This window comes from Eumetopias jubatus, unplaced genomic scaffold (assembly GCF_037043125.1).
Source record: "Eumetopias jubatus isolate StellerSeaLion01/CBP00866 unplaced genomic scaffold, mEumJub1_p1.0 scaffold_13, whole genome shotgun sequence".
Lineage (NCBI taxonomy): Eukaryota > Metazoa > Chordata > Mammalia > Carnivora > Otariidae > Eumetopias > Eumetopias jubatus.
This window is the reverse complement of record NW_028274819.1, coordinates 12,129,923-12,144,814: the sequence shown is the minus strand read 5'-3', so window position 1 is coordinate 12,144,814 and position 14,892 is coordinate 12,129,923.

Sequence of the window (14,892 nt, the reverse complement as noted above, 5' to 3'; positions counted from 1 at the left end):
CTTGTGTTCCCTCTCTTGCTATCTCTCTGTCAAATAAATAAACAAATGAATCTTAAAAAAAAAAAAACAACTTTTGAAAGTTCCCTTGGAATATTTTGTCAGAGGAAATGGACAGTAGCAGAGGAGACAAGTTTCAAAATAGACTTTTAATTTTAAAGCATAGAAGCATGAAAAAGCAGGGTTCTTTCATGAAAGAAGACTTCAAAGTGGCAAATGTTGCTTTGAAAGAGCTATCCTGGCACTAATTGACATTGGATGATTTTAATTCTGAGAGGTCTCTCACCATAAAGAGTAAACACCAAAGTTCAAGCTTCCATTTTTCTGTAATAATGGAGGACAAAATATTATACAAGGGTGGGTTAAGTAATGCATAGACCTGAAATCATTGGATGTTTTTGTGCTAATACACATTATCAGGTTTGTGTTTGAAAATGGTATTTTTTTCACTGATAAGAAAGGCTTGAAATGGGCAATGGCACTAAGCAATATTTCTTGGCAGTGCGTTTCCATCAATGCCAGCCACAAGGAATAGCATTAAACCCCACATTTCTCAGTGCATGACATTTTTCTTCTTTATCATATGCCACCGCCAAATAAAATGGCATTTTTTTCTGAATAAAATACTTTATAAAATGAAAACAATTTTCTTCATGTAGCCTTGGTATTGGTATGTGGGGACAGTGTAACACATTTTCATCTCACAAGACTGTTCCATCACAGTCCAAGAGATAGGGTCCCCCTCTGGACCCAGCACACCAAATCCTGGAAAATTCTGGAGGCAGCATTCAATGTATTTCAAGCTCTTATCATTTTTTCCAAAGTTCCACTGTTCATCCACAAGCCCTGCATGGAGGCATCCAAGATGTTCGGAAAGCTTCCTTTCCTGTCAACAAAAGAATGTGCATTCATTCAGCCAATACAGAACACCAGGATTACAGAAAATAAATATGACATCAGCCCTTTCCTTGAGGATCCCACAGCCTAGAAGAAGAAACAGACAGACAAAAACTACTAATTCTTTGTCTGCTTCAAAATGTTCCTGAACAATTTAAGAGGGAGATAACTCTATGTGCTTTATGATACATTTCATAGCAGAAAGTGAGCGTCATATGTTGTAGTACATCTCAAAGAATTCCAATCATATATCCCGAGGAAGAAGAAAATAAGCATATGTCTTAAGAGCGCAGAGATACGGATAGACCGGAACAGTCTTCAGTTTTGTTTGAAGATGCATTCTGAAACACGTGGATTTTGAATTCTCCACAAAATATCTAAATACATAATATATCTTTCAACAGATATTTCAATAAAATTTGTATCACAGGAATATGAGAGCCATTTTGATCTTACGGCTTCGTGTGTCCCAAAGCCCATCACCACATGCCTCTAGGGAAGTGCCAAAAATGCAGTTTAGGAAGCACCAATATAGGAAAAAGAACATTGGACTTTTTTGGTGATAACAATTAGGATTTAATCCTGATTCTCTCACTGGACAAGTTACCTGAGATAGTCTTCTTATGTGCAAAATCAGAATGACATCCTCTGTGGGTAGAGGAGGTTGAGACAGGTGGAAGAGAGAGCCCAAAGAAGTTTCACCTCTCCCCAGCAAGGAGGAGTTTTCCAGAATTGGTCAGTTTCAAGGTCACTTCTTGTCTGCCAGTGAGTGGGGGTTGCTAGGCACTAAAATGTCCAGAGGTGGGTGAGGCCTCTTTTTGCTCTCTGCCTGCCTGACCTTCTCTGGCTCTGTTTCCCCAAGATCTCAAGCATCCTCACCTGCCCTTCTCTTGTAACAGAGTCAAACCTAGGTTGACAAGATATCAAAATAGCATGTGCGTTTAGAGGAAAGAAAGAATTGCCTTAGGGCAGGTACTCCATTCCACATTTTCAGAGTTATATTATTATTAAGATTCTCATGGGAACACAGCTGGGCGACAGGAAGAATTAATGTTGGCTCTCTTGGCTAAATCACTTGCACTTCTGAGTGGATAGATTTTTTTTTTGAATTAGTAATGTAATTATAGAGCATAAGTGGATATTAATGGAAATTAATTCTATTTCTTTGAACCCTGTTATCCAGCTATACCCTTCTCTAAAGGCTACCAGTGATGTGATATATTTATGTAACCTTCCAACGATATTCTATGCAATTTTAGATGTGTACATACTATGATAGCATACTGTAAATGTGATTCTCTCCATTTTATTTGTCGTTCTTGTTTTCCACTTATAAATACATTTTAGAATTCTTTCCTTATTAGTTCATATAAGCTGCTTCATTCTTTAATGGCTGCATATTATTCCAATGTGTGGATTATACCATAATGAATGGACCTATGTTCCTATTGATGGACACGTCTCATATGTTATGCTCGCACATATTAAATTCATCAAAGAATTAAAATCCAATTTGGGAATAGCTTCCATTTTTATACATATTATTTTACCCAACTATTTCGATTCCAGGACTCATCTTTCAGAAATATTTATACAACTGGTGTAATATGTTTATGAAGACTTTTGCAGAATTTTTGTTATTAGGAAGAACTGAACATAAATCAAAAGTGTGCTAGTATGGAAATACATAGCTGTGCATCTCCCCTTTTTAATTTTTATTTATTTATTTTTAATTTTATTATGTTATGTTAGTCACCATACAGTACATCAGTTTTTGATGTGGTGATCCACAATCCATTGTTTTCGTATAACACCCAGTGCTCCACGCAGTACGTACCCTCCTTAATACCCATCACTGGGCTAACAAATCCCCCCTCCCCCCCTCCCCTCTAAAACCCTGTTTGTTCCTCAGAGTCCGTAGTCTCTCATGGTTCGTCTCTCCCTCCGATTTCCCCCTTCACTTTTCCCTTCCTTCTCCTAATGTCCTCCACGCTATTCCTTATGTTCCACAAATAAGTGAAACCATATGATAATTGACTTTCTCTGCTTGACTTATTTCACTTAGCATAATCTCCTCCAGTCCCATCCATGTTCATGTAAAAGTTGGGTATTCATCCTTTCTGATGGCTGAGTAATATTCCATTGTATATATGGACCACATCTTCTTCTTCCATTCATGGGTTGAAGGGCAACTCGGTTCTTTCCACAGTTTGGCTATTGCAGGCATTGATGCTATGAACACTGGGGGGCTTATGGCCCTTCTTTTTACTACATCTGTGTCTTTGGTGTAAATACCCAGGAGTGCAATTGCTGGTCATAGGGTAGCTCTATTTTTAAATTTTTGAGGAACCTCCACACTGTTTTCCAAAGTGGCTGTACCAACTTGCATTCCAACCAACAGTGTAAGAGGGTTCCCCTTTTTCCACAACCTCTCCAACATTTGTTGTTTCTTTCCCTGTCTATTTTTGCCATTCTAACTGGTGTAAGGTGGTATCTCAATGTGGTTTTGATTTGAATTTCCCTGATGGCTAAGGATGATGAACATTTTTTCAATAAACCACTGGCCAGACTTATCCAAAAGAAAAGAGAAAGGACCCAAATTAATAAAATTATGAATGAAAGGGGAGAGATCACAACTAACACCAAGGAAATAGAAACAATTATTAGAAATTATTATCAACAACTATATGCCAATAAACTGAGCAATCTGGATGAAATGGAGGCCTTCCTGAAACCTATCAGCTGCCAAGACTGAAACAGGAAGAAATTGACAACCTGAATAGGCCAATAACCAGTAACAAGATTGAAGCAGTGATCAAAAACCTCCCAAAAAACAAAAGTCCAGGGCCTGATGGATTCCCTGGGGTATTCTACCAAACATTCAAAGAAGAAATAATACCTATTCTCCTGAAGCTGTTTCAAAAAATAGAAACAGAAGGAAAACTTCCAAACTCATTCTATGAGGCCAGCATTACCTTAATCCCCAAACCAGGCAAAGACCCCATCAAAAAGGAGAATTTCAGACCGATATCCCCGATGAATATGGATTCCAAAATCCTCAACAAAATCCTAGCTAATAGGATCCAACAATACATTAAAAGGATCATCCACCACGACCAAGTGGGATTTATCCCCGGGATGCAAGGGTGGTTCAGCATTCGCAAATCAATCACTGTGATAGAACACATTAATAAGAGGAGGGAGAAGAACCATATGGTCCTCCCAATTGATGCAGAAAAAACATCTGACAAAATACAACATCCTTTCCTGATTAAAATTCTTCAGAGTATAGGGATAGAGGGAACACTCCTCAAGTTCATAAAATCCATCTGTGAAAAACCCACAGCGAATATCATCCTCAGTGGGGAAAAGGTGAGAGCTTTTCCCTTAAGATCAGGAACATGTCAAGGATGCCCGCTCTCACCACTATTGTTCAACATAGTACTAGAAGTCCTAGCAACAGCAATCAGACAACAAAAAGAAATAAAAGGTATTCACATTGGCAAAGAAGAAGTCAAACTCTCTCTCTTTGTAGATGACATGATACTTTAGGTTACGTGGAAAATCCAAAAGACTCCACCCCCAAATTACTAGAACTCATACAGCAATTCAGTAATGTGGCAGGATACAAAATCAGTGCACAGAAATCAGTTGCTTTCTTATACACTAACAATGCAACTGTAGAAAGAGAAATAGAGAAACAATTCCATTTACAATAGCACCAAAAACCATAAGATACCTCAGAATAAACCTAACCAAAGAGGTAAAGGATCTATACTCTAGGAACTACAGAACACTCATGAAAGAAATTGAAGAAGACACAAAAAGATGGAAAAATATCCCATGCTCATGGATCGGAAGAATAAACATTGTTAAAATGTCTATGCTACCCAGAGCAATCTACACCTTCAATGCCATCCTGATCAAAATTCCAAAGACGTTTTTCAAAGTGCTGGAACAAAGAATCCTAAAATTTTTATGGAATCAGAAAAGATCCCAAGTCGCCAAGGAAGTGTTGAAAAAGAAAAAGCTGGGGGCATCACGTTGCCCGATTCCAAGCTATATTACAAAGCCGTGATCACCAAGACAGCATGGTACTGGCACAAAAACAGACATATAGACCAATGGAACAGAACAGAGAACCCAGATATGGACCCTCAACTCCATGGTCAAATAATCTTCAACAAAGTAGGAAAAACACGCAATGGAAAAAAGACAGTCTCTTCAACAAATGGTGCTGAGAACATTGGACAGCTATATACAGAAGAATGAAACTTGACCATTCTCTAACATCATACACAAAGATAAACTCAAAATGGGTGAAAGACCTCAATGTGAGACAGGAATCCATCAAAATCCTAGAGGAGAACATAGGCAATAACCTCTTTGACATCGGCCACAGCAACTTCTTTCAAGATACATCTCCAAAGGCTAGTGAAACAAAAGCAAAAATAAACTTTTGGGACTTCATCAAGATAAAAAGCTTCTGCACAGCAAAGGAAACAGTCAACAAAACAGAGGCAACCCACAGAATGGGAGAAGATATTTGCAAATGACACTACAGACAAAGGGCTGATTTCTAAGATCTGTAAAGAACTTCTCAAACTCAACACCCAAAAAACAAATAATCAAGTAAAAAAATGGGCAGAAGACATGAACAGACACTTCTCCGAAGAAGACATACAAATGGTCAAGGGACACATGAAAAAATATTCAACATCATTAGCCATCAGGGAAATTCAAATCAAAACCACACTGAGATACCACCTTACACCAGTTAGAATGGCAAAAATGGACAGGGCAAGAAACAACAAATGTTGGAGAGGTTGTAGAGAAAGGGGAACCCTCTTACACTGTTGGTGGGAATGAAGGTGGTATGACCACTTTGGAAAACAGTGTGGAGGTTCCTCAAAAATGTAAAAATAGAGCTACCTTATGACCCAGGAATTGCACTAATGGGTATTTATCCCCAAGACACAGATGTAGTGAAAAGAAGGGCCCTATGCACCCCAATGTTCATAGCATCAGTGTCCGCAATAGCCAAACTGTGGAAAGAGCCGAGATGCCCTTCAACAAATGAATGGATAAAGAAGATGTGGTCCATATGTACAATGGAATATTACTCAGCCATCAGAAGGGATGAATACCCAACTTTTACATCAATATGGATGGAACTGGAGGAGATTATGCTAAGTGAAAGAAGTCAAGCAGAGAAAGTCAATTATCATATGGTTTCACTTATTTGTGGAACATAAGGAATAACATGGAGGACATTTGGAGAAGGAAGGGAAAAATGAAGGGGGGAATCAGAGGGGGAGACAGACTATGAGAGACTATGGACTTGGAGAAACAAACCGAAGGTGTTAGAGGGAAGGGGGATGGGGGATGGGTTAGCCTGGTGATGGGTATTTAAGGAGGGAACGTACTGCATGGAGCACAGGGTGTTATATGAAAACAATGAATTGTGGATCACTACATCAAAAACTAATGTATTGTATGGTGACTAATAGATAAAATTAAATTAAAATTCAAAAAAGGAAGATGTGGCATATATTTACAGTGGAATATTACTCAGCCATCAAAAGGAATGAAATCTTGCCATTTGCAACAGTGTGGATGGAGCAAAAACGTGTTGTGTTGAGCGAAATAAGTTAGAGAAAGACAAATATCATGATTTGATTCATGTGGAATTTAAGAAACAAAGCAGATGGACATATGGAAAGGCGGGGGAAGAAGAGAGAGGGAAACAAACCATAAGAGACTCTTTAGAATAGAGAATAAACTGAGGGTTGATGGAGGGAAGTTGGTGGTGAATGGGCTAAATGGGTGATGAGTTTTGAGGAGGGTACTTGTCTTGTTGAGCACTGGGTGTTTTATGTATGTGATGAATCACTAGACTCTACTCCTGAAAACAATATTACACTGTATGTTAACTAGAATTTAAATAAAAATTTGAAGAAAATAAATAATATCTCTAATTTGCAACTAGGATTATAAGTCAGATTCCTTAAAATAGACACACTTGCCTCTTATTGGAAGATAGAAATAAGATAGAAACCATCTTCTTTCTTCTGGCAAACAATATCATAGAAAAATGAGTGTCTAGAGAGAGTAGTGTTGGCCATGTGTCCGTGTCTAGTCCTCAGCTTCATGTGTATCGAGGAGTGATTGCAAGTAGTAGGAGAAGCCAAAATCCATATTGCAGTGTCTGGTCATTTACTTTGAGAGTATGAAGAGGTATTTGTAACAGCTTCCTCATCTACCTTCCTGATTCCTGGTTTGCCACGAGAGGGTGCATTCTTGAACTCCATTCCAGTGTTGGTCTTTGAATCCCTCCCACTGCTTTTGTCATTCTAAAGATGTTCTAGGGACGCCTGGGTGGCTCATTGGGTTAAGCATCCAACTCTTGGTTTTGTTGGCTCGGGTCATGATCTCACGGGTTGGGGGATTGAGCCCCGTGTCAGGCTTTGCACTCAGCGTGGAGTCTACTTGAAAGATTCTCTCTCTCTCTCCCTCCGCACCCTCACAAATAAATAAATAAATCTTTTAAAAAATGTTCTAGCAGTTAATCCCTTCAGTTGAATCTCTTTTACCTGCACAGATCTCTGATACACCCTCCTTACCAACTGGCCGTTGATTGTCCAAGTATGTGATAGCCTTTCAGTTGTTCAAATGCTATAAATGTCAGAGAAAGTGTTGGTTCAGAAACTCTAGATCTGTATGTGTATTAGAAAGATACAGGAACAACTGCTAAATTTCAAAAGAAAAATAGCATGAGGTTATTTCTCACATGGTAGTCTAAAGATACAGCCCTCTGTGGTTGTGGGAGTTTCAGGGGGTGATGGTATTAGGTTTCCTCTGTCAGGTCCAAGATGGCTACAAAACCTCCAGCCAGCACCCCTACGCCACAGCCAGGAGTAAAAGGAAAATGTGCAAAAGGGGAGTATACCTCTTCCTCTTAAGAACACTGTCTAGAAACTGCATATATCCCAGCTGCTGGTACCCACTGTCTACCACTTGGTTATGTAACTGAAAGTCAGGCTGTGAAATGTAGTGTTTATTCTGGATGACCAGATGCCCAGCCTAAATTCTTTTACTTTGGAATAAAGGGAAAATAGATTTTGGATGAACTAGTTGTGTCAACCCACTCATCTAGCCTCTCTGGTGTCTATATACACTCTTCTTTCCGCTCCCAAATATAGTCCAGGATTCTGGGTGATGTGCATGTCTCTCCATCACGTCTGGATGCAGCTCCTCATAGCCCAGAGATGAATCTGCCCATTCCCTTTCACCCTACTCACACACCCGATAGACCATAGTGGAGTATGGCCAAAATCCAACCACTTAAAGTAAAATTTCAATTCAGAAAAGAGAATGGAAAATATCACTGTTCCTGTCCCATTGCAGTGATCAAATTCTGTTGTGCAGAAAGTGCCAGGATGCCCAGCTCTGGCAGGGAGCACAAGTTTAGGTTAGCTCACTGCAGCTGTTGGTCACTGCTCATGGCAGTTGGAATTGCCTTGACCTTTGTCCTTCCAAACCTCAGATTTTGTCCTTCAGGGTGTTTTTTTCTGTCCATTGTTTTCTGTGACCATTTCTTTTGTTTCTGCAAAGTCTAGTTGTAGTAATTTAGGATTTATGTGTAGTAAAATATATCCGTTTTGGGATAAAAGTCTATGAATTCTGACATACATATACTGGAGTAACTACTACCACAATCAAAAAGTGAAGGAGCGTTTATTTTATAAAATATACAGTGCAGTCAACAGGCTTACAGAAATTTAAAGGTAGTTTCAGTCAATGTATAGCTTTCCCTAACTTCTAGGTGCAATCTGAAGTATCTTCCATGATGAAGTGATAAATTTGCTGTTAATTTTCGTTTCTTTTACTTCTGGAACATTTGAATCAGAATCCAAACAGTCTATACATTGTGTTTGGCTCTAGGAGTCTCTTCAGTCCCTTTTAATGTGTAAATTCCCCCTTTATCTTTTTCCTGACATGTATTTATTGAATAAAGTGGATCATACTTGTCCTGTAGAATATTCTACATTCTGGACCTTGCAATTCCATCTTTGTGGTGTCATTTAATGTGTAGTTGGAGTCCCTGTATTTCTTGTAAACTGGTGGTTAGATCTAGAGGCTCAATTATATTCAGTTTGGACTTTTTGCCAAGAATACTTCCTAGGTGGTGCCAAGGGATGTTTGGCCTTCCAGTTACATTTACTGTGGGTCAATATCTGATCCTCATTTTCATAGCATCATGAGATTTAGGATAACTCCCACTGGCTTCCTAACACTGAGCGTTGAATCGAATCTCTGGGGAGCTCACTACTTCAAAGAACTAAGCGAAAATCATTTTCTATCTTCTTTTATTAAACTTTAAAATCCACTCCCACAAAATTCCCTGGTTTTTGATGGCAAGGTTTAGCAACTCCTGAAAATTCTCTTTGCAAAAAACTTCTTTCCCACACATTCTGCAAAGCGCCCTCAGATCATAGTAAGTTTAACTCTGGTGTGAAGGTTAATGTTATGTGTCAACTTGACTCAGCCACAGGGTGACCAGATACTTGGTCAAATATTATTCTAGGTGTTGATGTGAGGGTGTTTTTGGATGAGATTAACATTTAAATTGATAGACTGAATAAAGCTATTTATTCAGTGGGTAGGTGGGCCTTATCCAGTCAGTTGAAAACCTGAATAGAAGAGATCTGGGAGACCCCCAAGTAACAAGGTATGCTTCCTGTATGGCTGTCTTTGAACTGGGATGTTGACTTTTTCTTGCCTTCGTACTTGAACTGAAACATTGGCTTTTTCAGGGTCTCAAGCCTGCCTGGTTCTCAGACCTTCAGACTCAAACTAGAACTTCACCACCGGCTCTTCTGGGGGTCCAGTTTGCTGGCTCACCCTGCAGATCTTGGAACTTTCCAGTATCCATAATCACATGAATCAATTATCTACACTAAGTTAAATTATATTGTTTTATATATGTTTATGGATTCTGTTTCTCTGAAGAACCCTAATACATATGGTAGCAGGGCCTCTACAGTGAGGCATAGAACTTGAGAGAAATGTCATCTTTCTCCTACCAGAAGAAAAAAGAGAAGCAGCAAAGAGAATGAATGTGTCATTCAAGTTTAGAGGATGCTATTTTCCATGTCTCAGAAGCCTCCGAAACACCATAACTCCAATTCTAGGACACTTACCCTTTGTAAATGAATGTCTTAAATTTCACAAACAGGACAGGGAAATTTGTGCATGCAGTTGCCATCAGAATTTAGTGACATAAAAAAAATCAATCTCAGAGTTCTGGTAATGAAGAGATAGATAGGGGCGCCTGGGTGGCTCAGTCGTTAAGCATCTGCTGTCAGCTCGGGTCATGATCCCAGGGTCCTGGGATGGAGCCTCGCATCAGGCTCCCTGCTCCGCGGGAAGCCTGCTTCTCCCTCTCCCACTCCCCCTGCTTGTGTTCCTGCTCTCACTCTCTCTCTCTGTCAAATAAATAAATAAAATCTTTTTTAAAAATGATTAAGATAGATATTTCATACCAACTCTCCCACCCTACACACACACACACACACACACACACACACACACACACGTACACTGAACAACCAGAAAATCTAGACTTAAAATAGGAAACACCTGTGTGAAGCCATCAGGACTCTACCAACACAGCTAGGAAGTACAGGGCCAATATCCCAGTGAGGAGGGAAGCCCAAAGGTGTCAGCTCTGTAGTTAGTGCTGATTTTACCTTAGAGGCACCTGCCAATTCTGGACGAGATGACTGAGAGGTTGAGTAGCTGACCAGACATTTGAAGAGAATCATGAAACTGAGGAGGCACAAGAATTAGAGCTTAAGGCCTATCAAGTAGTAGAGGTTCTGGTAAACACAGGATTTTGAATGCAAAGTGTTGCACCCATAAATAAGAATGTTCCAGAAATAGCTCAACCTTCACAGGGATACAAATCAGTTTGAAATCACCTCAGTCCAAATTAGGTTAAGGTGATTGGGGATTACTAGTGATGCCAGCCCAGCCACCTCCCAGAATGCATTGTAAAGTCTCTTTGAAGGAAGGTTATATCATGCTGAGTCTCATATTTTTCCTACAAGACAAAATTTGCTGCATAAAAATGAAACCTTGGACTTTTAAAGAGAAGGAAAAGGACTTGTATTGGTGACATAGATTAAGAAAGACAGCCAGGATGTAGACTTGATGAGAAGAATGTGATCATATTCTTCTATCCAATACTAACATGAGAAATGTATTATGATTATTTACTTATATGCCAATTGAAGGGCCCAGCATGTTTACTTGAGAGACAGGCCTTCTTTCCCAATTACTATCTGAATAATGGGGAGTTAAGTTCTACTCTCGGCATTTGACTCATTCTTTCTCTACCAGACCACCACAGGTACTGACATTTCCTGTTTGGTATTTACTGAAATTGAAAGAAGGAATTATGCAACAAAAGGCCACCTATAACTGTAACCAAGAGGATACCTTTAGACGTGTCCACAAAGCTGTGGGCCCTCTTGTCAAATCCTGGGAGCCCAGTACTCCTGCTGCACCACACACATGAGGATTTCAGATCACCTGATCCTGCTGCTGCAATTAAAAGTCCACTGAAAAGTTTTCACAGGAGCTCCTAATTGGGGAAATCAGATCCTGAAACTTATGTTTTTAAAAAGCATGCAAAGGAAGCCTGCCTCTCTCAGTGCCAATCCTGGGAGGCTAAGCATATGCCACTGCTTGAGCTTGCCCGCCGCTTGACCTGCCCCTTTGAGCTAAAGATGGGTCCAACCAGATGCCCGGACAAGAGGTGGTTCTAAGTGCTTCTAGTAGGATGTGTTTTCCACCGTAATTTTCGGTAAAGCTTATCACTGGGATGTGCAGGAGTCAGACACACAGACCCTGGGACTTTGCCACAATAAGCACATCTGAACTTGGGATCTATAGCTCCAGTGTCACCACCTGTGTGCTGGCATCCCTGAAGCCCTCTCTATGCCACCACTCCCTTTCCTCATTTCTGTATTATAGCACACGGGTGGTAACTCTCTTTTTACCTGCCTTTTTCACCTACTAGATTGTAACTTATTTGATGATTAGGACAATGTTACATTCTTCAATGTATCCCCAGTGCTTAACACTCCTTTAGCACACACATAAAGTTCTAGTAGCTCCAAAAAGAGTGAGTACATTTTTTCAAACGAATTTAGATTTATAGTTCTTAGACACAGGTCAATGAGACGTGAATAAAGGCCATCCTGTAGTATACTCATGGGACTTCTACCCCAACAAATACTTGTCCTGGAACAACACAAATCAGCTAAAGATGAGGCCCCAAGGGTCTGCTCCTCCAGCCCTTCTGTTTTTGCTGCTTGGTCCTCTCAGGCTTTCTCCAACCCTGCAAAGAAAGGGCAGCCAAGAAGAGAAAATCAGAGGCTGGTCCACACCTCCAGGGTAAGATGACTTGCAAATCCACCTTCATAGAACATTGGCTTTGGCCTGGTTTTTTTGTTTGGTTGGTTGGTTTGGTTTTTCTTGTTGATTGTGAAGGTCAGTTATACGGTCAAAGTACTACTAGAAAACCAAACCCTGAAAATGAAATCTGACTAGTGATTCTTCTGGTCAGTCTCATCATGTTGTCCAACCACTTCCCAAACTTACAGCGAGGGAGGAAAGGATGGATACATAAGTTAACTGGTAGGCCTCGGGAAACAGAAAGCGGCTTCGATCCACCCCCCGGGAAATTACAGTGTGCTTTTGCTGTTGTTGCTGCTATAAAAAGGCCAGGGAAGAAACCGAAGGTTGAGGAATTAAACTTCCTAATATGGTATATCTTGATTAACAAAAGAAAAATATATAACAAAATATATTTTAAAATCCTGCCTGCTCTCTCCTTTTCAGGGCCAGAAATACCTGGCGGCTAAGTTAATAAAAAACAAGAATCCCTTTACATGTTTACAATAAATCCACGGTATCATCAATGATGGAGAAAAGGGCACTTGACTCCCAGCAAGGTGAAGTCGATCAATGCTAAACTGTAGAGGCGGCGAGGCAGCCCCAGCAGGCCAAGCCAACTTCAGTTCTGGCACCTTTAGGCCAACAGCTGGATCTAGGAGGAGCACTTGAGAGAGAGCGTCTAGCTCCGCAGCTTCTCCGCTCGCTGCTAATGCCCCGGGCTCGTCAGGCACACGGCGAAGGAAAAGCAGTTTCCTGCCCCCGGGAACAGAGAGTTGGGCAAACGGCCTCCCTTTTGTGCTGCTATTGGGCAGGAAGGATGTCAATCCTCACCTTGGCTCCGCCCCCTTTCCCCTCTCTCTCAGGCTCATCCTCTCGCGCCACCTGCAGGCGGCGCCCGGACTCGGCTCGCGGTGAAGAAACGCCCTCACTGGGCGGGGTTCTTAGGGACTTAGCTCTAGCGGCAGGGACTTTGCCAGAAGGGGACTTCCTGCGCTGAACTCGAACTCCGAGTTCAAGAGCACCGCAGGCGCCGCGAGAGGATCCTGGAGGGACAGGTGGGGGCGGCGGGACGAGGGGAGAGCGGGGCAGGGAAGAGCTGAGGTGGGGAAGTGCGGACTTGGGGTGGGGTCACGGAAACCCATGGAGCAATGGAAAGGAAGCCGATCCTAGAGCCTGAAGCCGCGGGGCCAGCTTTCTCTAACGCAAAATGGGGGGATAAAAATGGTGCCCATTTCGCAGAGGTGTTGTGGTGATTTAAAATATGTGGCGTGCCTACCACCCGCCAGGCAGAGTGTGCGGTGTTTGTTAACCAACAATTGACTTTAAGGATCTTCTAAGCAGGAGCCTCTCACCGGGGTGATTTTTTAAAGATGCTCCTTACTGAGCCTCACCCCGGATTTGTTGAACTATAACATATTGGGCTGGCTTCAAGAATCTGCATTTTTATTTTATTTATTTTTTTAAGAGTTTATTTATTTGAGAGAGAGAGAACGAGCGGTGGGGAGGGGCAGAGGGAGAGAGAGAGAAGCAGACTCTCCTGATAAGCAGGAAGCCTGATTCCGGGCTCGATCCCAGGACCCGGGGATCATGACCTGAGCTGAAGGCAGACGCTTAACCCACTAAGCCACCCAGGCGCCCCCAAGAATCTGCATTTTTAAAAGACTGCCCTAAATAGTTCTTATAGACACTAAAGTTGGGGAATCACTCATCTGTGATTTGCAAATGAAGGAACTGAGAGGTGCCCAAACTCTCTCTGCAGAGTCCTAAAAGGCTGTAAGGCTCTAAGACTAAAATCCTACCGTACCTCTTTCTTTCCTTCTAACTGGTTCCGTGGCGCCTAGCAAATTCACCGGGTTCCTAATCTGTGAAATGTAGACAAAGTCACACCCACTGCCAAAGCGGTGAATGTGAGGATTAAATAAGACTCAGGTGTGTCAAGCACAACCCCAACGGGCGACAAGTGCTGAATGAAGGTTCCCACCCTACCCCATCCAGTTTTCCGAGGTGCAGAGGCCGGTCCCCACCAGGAAGCTCTTAAGTAAAACGGCGTGCCTTGGAAGTGCGAGTCGCAGGAAGGGGGACTGAGGATAGGTGGTTAGGGACTGTCCATCCATGGGGCTCAGTCCCGCTCAGCCAGGTCGGGAGCTGCTGGTGCACCAGGAATGACCCGCGGCGGGTTTCCGCGTCGCTCTGTAGGAGGAAGGACAGGGCGCTCCAGCCGGAGCCCCCTGCGCTGACCCAAGGCCTAGGCGCTCTGGCCTCTGGCCACGGCTGCGCGAGGCGCGGAGGATACCGCTCTTCCCGAGAGAGGATGAGCCCCGCATGCAGGCAGCCTCCTCCTTGGAGTCTCTGCAATCAGGGAGGTGCAGGCACCCTCTAAGCAGTCTAAGCAGAGCCCCCGCCTGACGGCGTTACCTCGTCTTTTGCCCTCCAGATCCTGGGTGGATCTGGAGTCTTATGATCTGGCTCTGAATTTAGGAATCCAGGTCGCACAACAGTTTTGACCTCAAGGTGAAATGAACATCACCTCGT